This window comes from Berghia stephanieae, chromosome 4 (genome assembly GCF_034508935.2).
Source record: "Berghia stephanieae isolate SIO BIC M18660-M18661 chromosome 4, UCSD_Bste_1.3, whole genome shotgun sequence".
Taxonomy (NCBI): Eukaryota; Metazoa; Mollusca; class Gastropoda; order Nudibranchia; family Aeolidiidae; genus Berghia; species Berghia stephanieae.
The window spans coordinates 66036067-66049741 of record NC_088363.1 but is presented as its reverse complement, the minus strand read 5'-3'; the positions used below and the strand labels follow the sequence as shown (position 1 = coordinate 66049741).

At 35.5% G+C, this 13675-nt stretch overlaps 1 long non-coding RNA gene across 2 annotated transcripts in view; it reads right to left on the bottom strand.

Annotated features, from left to right (window-relative positions):
• Positions 1–1984: 1984 nt before the first annotated feature.
• The window catches only part of LOC144972080 (uncharacterized), a 25875-nt gene continuing 14184 nt past the window's right edge, over positions 1985–13675 (bottom strand). For both annotated transcript variants that reach the window (XR_013645257.1, XR_013645256.1), the window contains exons 2-3: positions 12899–13043; positions 1985–2247 (exon numbers count right to left, since the gene is read on the bottom strand). This is a non-coding gene — a long non-coding RNA (uncharacterized LOC144972080). The remainder of the gene's footprint in view (positions 2248–12898; positions 13044–13675) is intronic.

The window sequence follows — 13675 nt, the reverse complement described above, 5'->3', positions numbered from 1 at the left end:
CGTACATTTCTTCTAACTGTCCTTAAAGTAATTCCTACTTGAATTCGCATGAATCTGCTCTATCTATTTATAATACATACCTTAAGATAAATGTTGTTTTTATTATTTTCTTGGAGCAAAACCAAATTATGATTACAGCATCTTGGTTCAAGAGTGTCATGCTACGAAAAAGACGTAAGGGGCAGCACGTATCTGAGGGAGGACGCACTGTCTCATGGCAAGAAAAACACATGCAGACAGAATGTCTTCCCTTAGAGCAGCTGCCGTTTATCATGGTTGAGTTTACTGACGTGGTAGATCTTACCAATACATACATGCATTGCTCATGGCGATGATGAGGATGATGTTAATGATTGTAATGATAATGATGATGAAAAAAAGATGGATTAGACCGACGTGCACTTATTTGCAGGTCTGATAACCCAATTCCCTATAGACTCATTGTTGTAATGGAAATCTAAAAAATGACGCAAAATATTGTCCATTACATCAATGTTAAATTTTGCCCATAAGTGGTTTCGGATGTCAGACCTGCATATATGTACACGTCGGATTAGTAGAGCAATAATTGATGATCTGGGAAAGTTTCGAGATGCCAGAGCCATTGTCAACAAGGGAGGACACACTGTCTCATGAAACTCTAAGGACATGTAGACAAGAGTGACTTCCCCTGCCAAGCAAAAGCATTGTCGTCGTCAGTCTTATCTCTCCTCGATGTTGTTATCATAGTATTTTTTAATTGCTGATGATTTTTGTTGTTGTTGTTGTTTACGGTGATGATGGATGGCAGGGAGGGACGAAGGTGGGCGGGCATGAAAACCATTGAAATAGTCAAATGTTACACGTGATCGAACCAGCTTTCTTTGCGTCTGAGATGGTTGGTCGCTTCTCCATTTGAAAACTTCCTCCGCTCCCATCTTTTCTCACTGCAATAGTAAGGGCAAAGTTGTGTACAAAAACCACTAAGATTCATTTCTAAGCGATACATGCGTTTACAACAAAGGGTTCCCTGTGTATTGTAGACATATCAAGATGACTGAACAGCCATTCACCCTGGTCTGGGCTAGGGCCAATCGATGCCTCATATTACTATCATATTTCCTGCCCATCAATGTTTTGTTTATTCATCTTAACAACGCCACTACCACATTATCTCATTCATCTGTTGTGTTTCTTTCATCCAGTTTTGTTGATAAAGGGGAAACCCGAAACGTCAATTTTAGCTGTTTTCGTAATTAAATTGAAGCTTACATTCAATGTCACACTGTTATTTACATATTACTATCGAATAGGTATGGAAATAACTATGCAATGAAAGTTCTTATTCATTATTTGTATGGCATATCCGTAATAAGATTTAAAAAAAAAATGATCCGTTATGCCCATCGAAACACTACAAAGCACTGCTTCACGCTATAACAACATAATCTTGACACCTCTAAACCCCACCCATGGTCAAAGCCACAATGTTATTATCTTTAAATCCTCACATTTCCGCATCTTTGCCAACCTTCGCTTTCATGTCATCCCTCACCATGATGACGTCAAAAGACAAGTCTTTGGCCACAAAAGAAAACAAATCGTGAGTTGTATTCAATAGTTCAACCAATGGAATCACTTGTTTCCTTGAGCTCTGCTAACAACAACTCACTAGACGCTACACAAACCTTTAAAATGACGTCAAACTGTAAGTCCTAGAGGTTTCTAGTGTCAGGCTATATGTTAACGATGGATACGGTTTAACCCTACCCAGCATTACTGCATCTTACGAGGTTATTAGTCTTGGGATTGTTAGATCCAATCACTAAATTTGAGTTGTACATAAAAACGACATTCCTCACTTTTAAAATAAGTGGTGACTAACAGACTTAATTTATGAGTTACAGATCTCAGTGATTAAAAAAAACCAAAACGAGCCAAACAGGATTGCCAGATGACCACGTGTATGGCCAAATTGACCACAAGGTAACTCGTGAATCGTGTTTTATTATTAATTTTAAATTTTATTATTATTTTTTAGATTTATATCTTTATTATTATCATTTTTTAATGATGATGTTTTCCATAGTCTAGTAGATTTACTTATTACAAAAACCGATGAGTTTTCCAAAGGGTCAAAGTGTGTGTAGTGTTTGGTCCCATGAGGTTCCATTTGGCCACTTTTTAAGTCGAAATTAGTCACCAGGAACTTTGGCCAACTGGCAGCATTGGAGCCAAACTGTCTCTAGCCTCTTTCTCTCCCCACCACTGTTTGGATGTAATAAATAAACAGAGAAAAATATTAGGGGATCTCCTGTATGAGCAAGGTTAGGAATTACTTCGGAAAATTCAAATTGCTGTGAAACTCTGATTGTGTTGAGATCAATGCATGCATTCTAAATCTATGGTGTGCAGTGAACAATATCAATATATTGTAAGTAAGTGCGGCAATGTGGTCTTGTCGTATGACACTCGCTTCGGATCGGAATGTCTTGTGCTCGAGCCTCGCTCGGCGCATAGTTGGGTCCTTGGAAAAGACTCTTTACTCACATTCTCTCACCGTACTCAGGTGCAAAATGAGTACCCGGCCGCCAACAGCGTTGTCTCTGTCAAAAAAAAATTGTAATATCGCCAGTCGCCATGTCTCGTTCTACGTATTTACCACGATATTGGAGTCAGTCCACATCGATGTTTCAGGCCCTTACGGCCATCGTCAGAAATGTTGTGTTACAGGGGTTTGTGTTGTTGTTGTCCTACGGAACCACTTCAACACAATCAACAACAACAACAACAACAACAACAACAACAACAACAACAACAATAACAACAACAACAACAACAACAACAACTGAAACCGAAATAACACACAGTCCTGACGATGACCTTAAGGGCCTGAAACATCGATATAGTCTGACTCCAATATCGTGGGAAATATTATAAGAAACATATATATATAATATATATATATATATATATATATATATATATACTTTTTAAAAATATTTCTGACCACAACTTTCGTTCAGCCCATGCAATGGCTTCTTCGGGCAGCGAAATAATATATATATATATATATATATATATATATATATATATATATATATATATATATATATATATATATATTATTTCGCTGCCCCGAAGAAGCCATTGCATGGGCTGAAACGAAAGTTGTGGTCAAGAAATATTTTTAAAAAGATGAGATTATAGATATAATTCGTGCTCTTTTATTGTCGAGCACTATTATGATCCATGTATATAAATTTCTCACGAATATATATATAATATATATATATATATATATAATATATATATATATGTTTGTGTGTGTGTGTGTGTGTGTGTGTTTGTGTGTGTGTATGTGTGTACGTATGCCTGTTGTTGTGTCGAGTCAAACAAAGAAAACAAATTCGAGGATTTTGGTTTATAGAGATTAAGGGAGTTTCCAAGTAAAAACTGTTGGCAGTAAAATCTATTATAAACAATGACTGTATGTGTCACAAGGTATTTGTCTTAACCAGTTAACTGCCTTATTCCGGAAAGACTCGTATTTTTATAAATTTGGCCAGAAAACTTATCCTCCAAATATCGAGTGATTTAAATTATCCTCGTCTTGGCAAAAACTCTCACATCTGGGACCCCGCGAGGTCTCAGGTTTGAGAGTTTTTGCCAAGATAAAAGGGCACTTAAATCGACTGATATTTGAAGGACGGGTTTGCTGGCCAATTCTTAAAAAATACAAGTCTTTCCAGAGTACGCAGTTAACTGGTTAAATGAGAAAAGAAATCCGAATGTGTAATTTATGAATTAATTTTGTTGTGTACCGGTGAATGGTTTGCTTACGGATTGCATACGTCGGTTTTAAAACATGTCGCAATAAAAACATAGACAAAGCTAAAAAGAAAAAGAATAAAAGACAAAAACAAAACAAAAATTTAAATAAACAACAGAAACCCGAAAATGAAAACATAAAACAAATATGAGCTCCCTTATATGAATACTAATAACTTAATAACATTATTTACATGGGACCTGAGAAAAGAGTGCTTTAAGCATATCTATAGAAACCATTTTTGTACTCAATGGAAAAACTAACATTTCAGAATAAAAAAGAAGTTTAACGATTTAGTTTCAGAAAAGTGCTAGACCGGTCTTCTTAAGGCAGTTTTATATTTTGAATCGATGGTCGGTGGATCAAACCTCTGAAGTCCCGATTTTCACAATCGCGGATCAAAACTCTGATGTCTGCATACGAGCGTTGCGCACCATATTTTATTTAATTTTGGGCGGATCAGACCTCTGACGTCATCCGCCGATCGTGATAATCGAGACTTCAGGAGTTTGATCCGTCGACCATAGATATAATCTATTTGACACGCAATTTTATTTCCATCACCCAATTTCGAAATTATGGTAAAATAAAAGGAGAATGAAAAAGAAAAAATATAATTTTCCACATTCAACCAGTTGATTGAACATAGCCACATACACAAATAAGGATGACACAAGGGTAGAGGGCGTGGCATATATTTTAAATTCGTCCATCAATACTTGTTAGACTTAATGTCAAGTTTCATGCTTGTTTTTTGTGTTCTCATAATTTGTCATAAATATTAATTACTGTTGAGTAGAGGAAACTGTTTTTTTAAGTCATAAATAGGGCGTTATTTATACAAACGCTTTATTGTACTTACCATCCCTTAACAACCATTTACCCCTGGGTGGGTCTCTCTCTCTCTCTCTCTCTCTATCTCTATCTTTCTCTCTGTCTCTCTCTCTCTCTCTCTCTCTCTCTCTCTCTCTCTCTCTAAATTAATCTACAGTATAAAGCTAGACCTACCAAATCATTTGCATAGTTTGCCTTGTATCATCATGCCTTCCTTTTTAAATATGTAAATATACTTTTGTCCTTACCAAAAAAAAAAACAACAAAAAAAAAAAAAAAAAAAAAAAAAATCTCAACCAAAAACAAAAACAAGAAGTTGTAAGGAAAACGTATTTCGATACGCTCTTATACGCCTTGATCAAGACGTCCGTCCCGTGTGCGATTTAGTATTTAAAAAAGAAGAAAAAAGTTTTATTGCTCTTGTAAGTTGTTTTTACATGACTAGGACCATTATGGTATCTTAAATTAAATAGACACAAAGACTAGAACAAGCTAAACACGACTAGATGAGGCGTGAGGGTTGGGGAAAATGCCATGCATAAATTATACGGACTTGAATTTAATATTTTAACGGTTACTTATTATGCCCTTGTAGTTGTGGTAGTAACATGAAATGACAAAGTTTTAAATGGTTGTCTTGAGAATTCGAAAAATGCTATCGTGTCATGTTTGGTTTTGTCTTTCTTTCTTCAATGATTGTAAATGGGGAAAAAATCCAACAGAGATTGTTTTATGTTCTTTTTTTTTTTTAATACCCTGAGGTTTGTCTAGCTGATGTCATTTGTTATAATTTTGGTGTCCTAAACGTTAAGACAGGTAAGTTACATGTCATACATTCGTCAGCAAAATATATCGACGCCCAACCCAGAAAGATTTTAGATGATCACTTGAGCTCGTTCAATTTTCCGAATGGAATCAAATAAATAAATAAATACATAAATAAATAAATAATGAAGATGGTAACGACACACACACAAATATATATATATATATATATATATATATATATATATATATATATATATATGTGTGTGTGTGTGTGTGAGTGTGTGTGTGTGTGTATTTACAAAATAGTTATCAAAGATTGTATAACTTTTGACAGCTGGGCTGTCTCTTGATTTTCTTCCGCCTCAGGGGGCAAACCCGTCCCACCCACCGATCATCAATTCTGCCCTAACCTGACAAAACACGGTTTTTTTTTTCTCTCTCCAATTTCACCAGAAAACTTTCAATTGAAATCTCGATCAACTGGTTAACCCATTCTTAAACCTCAGACTCACAAGAACTGTTAGCTCTGAGACTATTTGAGCTTTGAGACTATTTTAAAAATTGGGAGTCATCATTGAAAAGATCGAGATTCGAAGTAAATATTTTTGGGGTCAAAATGGAAAAAAAAAAAGTTTTTTAAGAGTACAGTGTCGTTGACACCTGGATTGATTGAACAGTTACAGGCACCTACTGACCTGTCCCAGCCTCATAACTCAATCGCCCAGCTATGTCGATCTCATCGGCTTATAACAAGTAACAGGTAACACGTACGAAGCCAGTCGCCGTTGAATCAAGGTGGGAAATAGGCTGTTAATCTATATAGGGTTATGTGAGGTTGGGAGATAGACACCAATAATGATAGAATGCCGATAGAACGATCGATCGACATTAGATTGACAGGCTAGAAGATTGGGTAGATAAAAAGGGTGGACTTAACATTGAGGAAAAGTGTGTGGGGGTGGATTAGAGACGGGCAGATGTTTGTAGGAGAGAGATAGGTAGATACGCGTAGATAGATAGATAGATAGATAGATAGATAGATAGATAGATAGATAGATAGATAGATAGATAGATAGATAGATAGATAGATGGATGGATAGAGAGAAAGAGAGAGAAAAAGAGAGAGAGAGAGAGAGAGAGAGAGAGAGAGAGAGAGAGAGAGAGAGAGAGAGAGAGAGAGAGAGAGGAAAACAGTTAGGACATAATGATGGGTACAATTGATGTTGGGAATCGCCACCCAGTCGCCGTGTTGCCAGATTCATCTGTGCGTACCTCTATATGTTATTACCGGACCGATTTAGATCGATGATGGCTCAAAAGATTCGTATCGATCTATCTATGCTTATTTCCTTTTAAAAATATTTTTTTTAAATGGAGGTTAATATTATCACCCGTTGAATTGAATGATTATTTGACGTTAGAAATCTCCATCTGATCGCTATGTTGCCAGATTCATTTGAGCGTACCAACAAACTTTATTACCGGACCGAGTTTGATCGTTGATGGCTCAAAAAGGTTCGTCTCCATCTATGTTGATTTCCACAATAAAGTAGTATAATAATTAAAAGAGATGGTAGTATGGTCGTATTTTTTTCTCCGCTTATATTACTGGGGATTTTCCACTAATAATAACAATGATAATAATATCCTATTGTTATTATTGCCTGTTTGCTCTAATGTGCAATTATCGCACCGGGGCTATTTTGAAACTAAAACTTGTTCAGACCTGTTCCCAAAGGCAAGCTGTATAAATGCCTGTTTCCAGTTATTGATCGCGTTCGATTTTGAATATTTTCCATGAAGCTATTTTGATTATTTTGTAGATTACAGGATATTCTATGTGATTAGTGAGCAGGGATTTTGATCCAACGTTGTCTTAGATCCTTACGACCAGCTTGAATCGTCTCAACAAGAAGAAGGACCTAAACTGAAAGTTTTATCCAGGTAGGAGTGGTGTTCACAATGCCGACGTTGGGTTTTTAAAAATTGCTTTTTATAGTGTGTGTGTGTGTGTGTGTGTGTGTGTGTAAGTGTGTGTGTGTGTGTGTAAGTGTGTGTGTGTCTGTATGTGTGAAAGAAGAGAGAGAGAGAGAGAGAGAGAGAGAGAGAGAGAGAGAGAGAGAGAGATGCGTAAGGAAAGTGGGGGGGGGGGGGGGTGAACAATAGGAGAGGAAATTTACTACATGCCTTAAACATGTTATTGAAAATTATTTTGTTAAAAAAACTTTTTAATATCAGGGATGAAGAATGATGAACTGAATAATGGCGACGTTATTGATGACTAAGGTGGTGGTGGCGGTTGTGGTGGTGATGATGATGATGGTGATGGTGGTGGTGGTGGTGGTGGTGGTGATGATGGTGATGATGATGATGGCAATGAGATAGAGGAAAAGGAAGTTGAGAATGCGAGGGAGGAGGCGATTGAGGGCATTTAAGTTGATAACTACGATGTTGCTGTGTGTATTAATATTGATGTATTTAGACGATTATACCATTAAAGCTGATGGCAATGACACATTGACATGGCAGAAGAAAGTTAGATTATTTAAAATACTCAAAACTTTTATCAATCAAAGTTATAAACTGTCTCAAGACATAAACTGGAGCGTAACGAGCTAATCAAATCACATTATGTTTAAATAAGAAAAGAAGATGCCGAGAGTTTTGAAAACAGAACCTGAAGCAAATTGCTTGAAACAGAGAAGGCCATTGTTATGCTTAACCAGTTACTATCGTGCTCTGGAAAAACACGTATTTAAAAATTTGGCCAGAAAACTCGTCCTTCAAATATCGATTGATCTTAAATGACCCTCATCTGGGCAAAACCTCTCAAACCTGGGATTTTGTGAACTCCCAGGCTTGAGAGTTTTTGCCTATATAAAATTCATTTAAATCGATCGATATTTGAAGGACCAGTTGTTTTTTGTTGTTGTTGTTCTTTTGTGGGGGAGGGGGGGGGGGGGGGGGGGGGGGGGGGAGGGGAGGGGGCTAATTCTTATATAGCTGTTTTTCTAGAGAACGGCCGTTAAGATTAAACCGTGCTTAATCCAACTGAAGGGCTAAATTGCACGTAGCCCCAAGCATAAATGATGAACTTGTGAAGGAATCTAGTAATGTAAGAGATACAGATGACCGAAAGAGTGAATGAATGAAACGCTTTGTGGACGGACTACCATGTTCAGTCCGCAGTAACGAATATTATAAATTGCTAACACTGACATATTCATTGTCGTTATAATTATGTTTCAGTTCTACTCTTCGTTACTTCCGCGTTTGTTTGTCATTTCCTCAAGATTATTAAAACGATACCAAAACTCTATAACATCAACCGAGTAGTTTTGTTATTCGCCAAGCGTCGTCCATTGTCTATATCGTTCCTATACGAAGCCTCTCCATTTTCACTCTTTCGTCAGTATTTTCACGATCACAGGCTTCAGGCAGCCCATACCGTTTTCTACTTTTCGGGATAGATCACATCGAGCAGATCGAGTCAAATAAATAGATATCGCTTTTCATTTAACCTAAACGTAAGTCAGACATTATATATCATAGTTTATATGGGGGGAAGGGGGGGGGGGCATGTTGAGACCGTTATAATTTATGCCAAACAGCATTTTTTTGGTGACGTTTATATGACACGGATGTGCCAACTCAGGTGTAAATGAGTACTAGTTGACAGTGAACGATGTTGTAAGGAGGTGCCAGTACAAAAAGGGCGCCTAACAGGCTACTTTCATGATATTCAACGAACACTTATTTCTTTACCGTTAACTGCCGTACTATAGATAGTATGCGCTTGGCTAAGAAGCTCACAACATTGCCATCCGGAAGTATAACGGACCAACACACAAAACTGTGTGTATCCATTAACGTTTATAGTCATGTTAATACAGTTCAGTGAGCATTACTCATAAACGCGGATGGCAAAAAACAACAACAAAGACTTGAGTGACGTCATCTTCGAACTATCTATAGAAACACTCGTATTTCAATATTTTGCTAGAAAACTCGTCCATCAAATATCGTCGATTCAGATATTTGAAGGTCGAATTTTCTGGCCAAATTCTTAAATACATGTCTTACGGCAGTTATCTGGTTAGAAGGAACAAAGGAAGCATTGTGAATTGCGCAAGGTAAGAAAGAACCACCAAAATGCGTCATATGATTGCACTTGTTTATTTGTTTAATCTAACTCTACACATAGTTCGAAGTTGACGTCACTCGGGTCTTTGTTATTGTTTTTTGCCATCCGCGATTGTGAGTAATTCTCATTAAACTGTATTAACCAGACCACAAACGATCATAGTTACACACAGTTTTGTGTTTTGGTCCGTTATACTTCCAGATGGCAATGTTGTGAACTTCTTAGCCAAGCGCATACTATCTGTAGTATTAAACATTCATACACACGTGTATTACTTGTGTAGACGAGTTTTGACCGTCATCTGAAGAGACGCCAATATGTCTTCGTGATAGTTATTTTTTATAACATACCCGCCCTTCCATCGAGCTCTATTTTGCATATTATTATTTTCTTATTTAAATAATCAAACATTAACGTCGACAGTGAATTTTTATGGCATGTAAGATTTAACTAACACTCCAGACGGGGCTTTGATCGACTTGCTGGTGGAACGCTTCGACAAAATGATTTGGTTGTGTTAAGGCAGAGAAAGGAATAAAAATCATATCTGATTAACAGGTGTATAACATTTCATTAGAATAATAAACTTCAATCACATTCTTACACACACACACACACACACGCACACACACACACAAACACACACACACACACACACAATTTAACAATGGGTATCGCTTGTTTGTACTTATAATGCGGCTATAACGAAATGGTCTTTATAAATAATAACACGAGAGTAGGAATAAGCTAAGGAGAAAATGTTTCATTTGCGAAATCTTTAAAAGCTCGGATGCACATCTGTTGAATAGTTATTAATCATAACCGGTGTCTTCTTATTTGCAAGGTCTGATAACCCAAATTGTTTTTGGCCCATTGTTGTAATGGATATACTCGCAAACCAACGCAAAATAATTTTAATTCTAATATTCTAATATCAAATTAGGTCCATAGTTGCCCTCGGCTATCCGACCTGCAAAAGTGTGCATCTTGGTTTTTTTTTAGATGATAACACGAGCAGAGGAGTAACTCAAAGGGAAAAAAGGTTTTAATTTGGGAAATCTTTAAAATCTTGTTTCATCTTTTTACTAATTATTTATCGTAACTAGATAGAAATGTTTGCTCTTTGAAATCTTTTTTAAACGATATAATATATCTAACCATCTATCTGGATAGAATGTATAGAAATACCGTGTTCAATGACCAAGTTATATGAAGTTCGCACGACGAATATTTATCTTGGAAATATGTAGCACCATAAGAGTGCAAACAATTGAAAAAAAATTGAACTCCTGTTTTTAATCAAGTGAAAATATTCCGAGTTCTACATCCTAATTGTTCTTAAAATGAAAGCTACAGATTTTGTTAATTAGATTTTTTTACAACTAATCAAATGACGTAGACGTCTAAATAGGAGAATGGGAAAATATAAATAAGATGAAAACTTATGGTGAGAACTTATGGACCATCATATCCAGATGGAGAAGACCTCACATCCTGGCCTCCTCAGTTTTACAGAGAGAAGTTTTAAAAACCTAATCTGTTCTTATAAGTTATTTAAGTACTCAGTCGATAATATTATAATTATAAGGGGTGCTCGTCTCGGAACATTTTCTATTGTCTTTTACATATTATAGATTGGGCGACATTAATTTAAGGAAGCTCAATGGATTAATTTGACTATTTTCTAAATTGTGTTTCCTCCAACATTAATTAGCTATAACATTACCACTTTTCTCTTGTACAAAATATAAACGATCTCATTCCATTTACTATCATCATTCTTTTGCACACAATATTAACTAACACTGTCTAAGAAACCTCAACATTTCTATTAAGCTATACACACTAATTCCAATTAATCTCCGTTACTTACCTCGTCCCTTCCCTAAGACGGCCCTTCTCAATACATCATGTCCATAAATGTGACAGGACTAATTCTGTTTCTCGAACGCTACACTCTGACACGACCATTTCCTCTATCACCATCTCCTTCTCCCTTTTCTGAAACCGCTCTCTGACCTCCAGTGTCCAACCAACCTTCCAACATCACCAAAACAGTTAGTCATTGATCAATGATCCACTGATCTTCATTCTTGCGTGTCTTTCACCGCTCGGGCACATCTTTCCCAAAGCAACGTACCCCCCCCCCCCCCCCCCCCCCTCACCTCCCTCTTTTACGTTACAAGTCACAATAATTGAATACTATACTTCAATTCAACTTTCTTAATCAATTCATAATATATTTAAATATAATATAATAAAATATAATAATAAAATAAATAATATAATAATAATAATAATAATAATAAATAAACAAATGTGGGAGGATGATAATCTGACGATGGTTGTGATGGTAATAGTGGTCAAATAAGTAAATTTATTTATCTGCGTTTTTCCTACAATAAAACAACAATTAGTTACATACATAGAATAGCCAATGCAACGAAATTGAAAAAATAATGAGAGCACTGGTAGTAGTAGTAGTAGAAGTATATATAGTATAGTAGTAGTAGTTAGTTAATAGTAAAAGTAGTATAATAGTAGTAGTAAGATATATTAATAATAGTAGTAGTAGTAGATAGTAGTAGTAGTAGTAGTATAGTAGTAGTAGTAGTAGTAGTAGTAGTAAGTAGTATAGTAGTAGTATAGTAGTAGTAGTAGTAAGTAGTAGTAGTAGTAGTAGTAGTAGTAGTAGTAGTAGTAGTAGTAGTAGTAGTAGTAGTAGTAGTAGTAGTAGTAGTAGTAGTAGTATAGTAGTAGTAGTAGTAGTAAGTATAGTAGTAAGTAGTAGTAGTATAGTAGTTGTAGTAGTAGTAGAAGTAGTAGTAGTAGTAGAGTAGTAGTAGTAGTAGTAGTTAGTAGAGAAGTATGTAGTTATAGTAGTAGTAGTAGTAGTAGTAGTAGTAGTAGTAGTAGTAGTAGTAGTAGTAGTAGTAGTAGTAGTAGTAGTAGTAGTAGTAGAAATGGTAAATTAATGAATAAATAACTAAAACTAATAGATACATCATGAAAACCGTAAATACAATTTCCTAAAAGCACGGTCTTCAACTTCATCTTTAAGTAAGTTTGGTCTAAATTCAATTTAGCAAGAATGGCATTAAAAGCAAACATGGAAAATTAAATATCACTTGCAATATTGACGTATATTTTCTCTTATGTGGAGTAATAAAGCATAAAAGTATTTTACTTTATTTAAGTCTAAAAACCATTGGTCACTCAGTCATTGTCCGTCCTTTCAGTTTGGTCATTTCACCGTTCCATGGTCACACCCTATAGCGAACAACGTCCCGTCATGTTTGGTCAACTCCTATATGTATATCATTTGATTCTTTTTAACTTACCTATCTCCTAGTGGACGGACGAGCTGATAGATTAGTGGACAGTCAGGTGGACGAAATGACGAATATAAACATACACTGGCCATCACTGGGGTTATGGGTCACTGTCCAGTAGGTTAAAAAGGTTCATCATCGTCACGGACTTTACCTGTAATTCAAGCGAGGATTACAAAAATGAATGAATAATATATATATATAATATATATATATATATATATATATATATATATATACATACATACATACATACATACATACATACATACATACATACATACATACATACATACATACATACATACATACATACATACATACATACATACATGCATTCATATATATACATACATACATACATGCATTCATAATATATCATATATATATATATATATATATATATATATATATTTATATATTATATATTATATATATTATATTTATATATACAAATGGTTGGAAAATTGGGTTTTGTACTATCGGTCAAAGGCATCAGAGTCAGAGTGAGAAAACCAGGGAAGATGGCACTAGACGAAGACTAAACGTTTAAAAGTTCCAGACAAAGCGAACGAAAGAATAGGAAGAGAAAAATAAAACCAAAATCCTCCGTACACTATAAATACAATCAGTCAAAGAATGGGAATAAAACGTTTGTTTGTTTGTTTTTTTTGTTTTTTGTTGTTGTTGTTTCTTTTATTTTTTGCTGGGCATGATCCTTTTTCTGTTTTTTTTTTCTATGTTTTTATTTTCTAATACTGTATTGTACGTTCCTTTTCTGAGGAA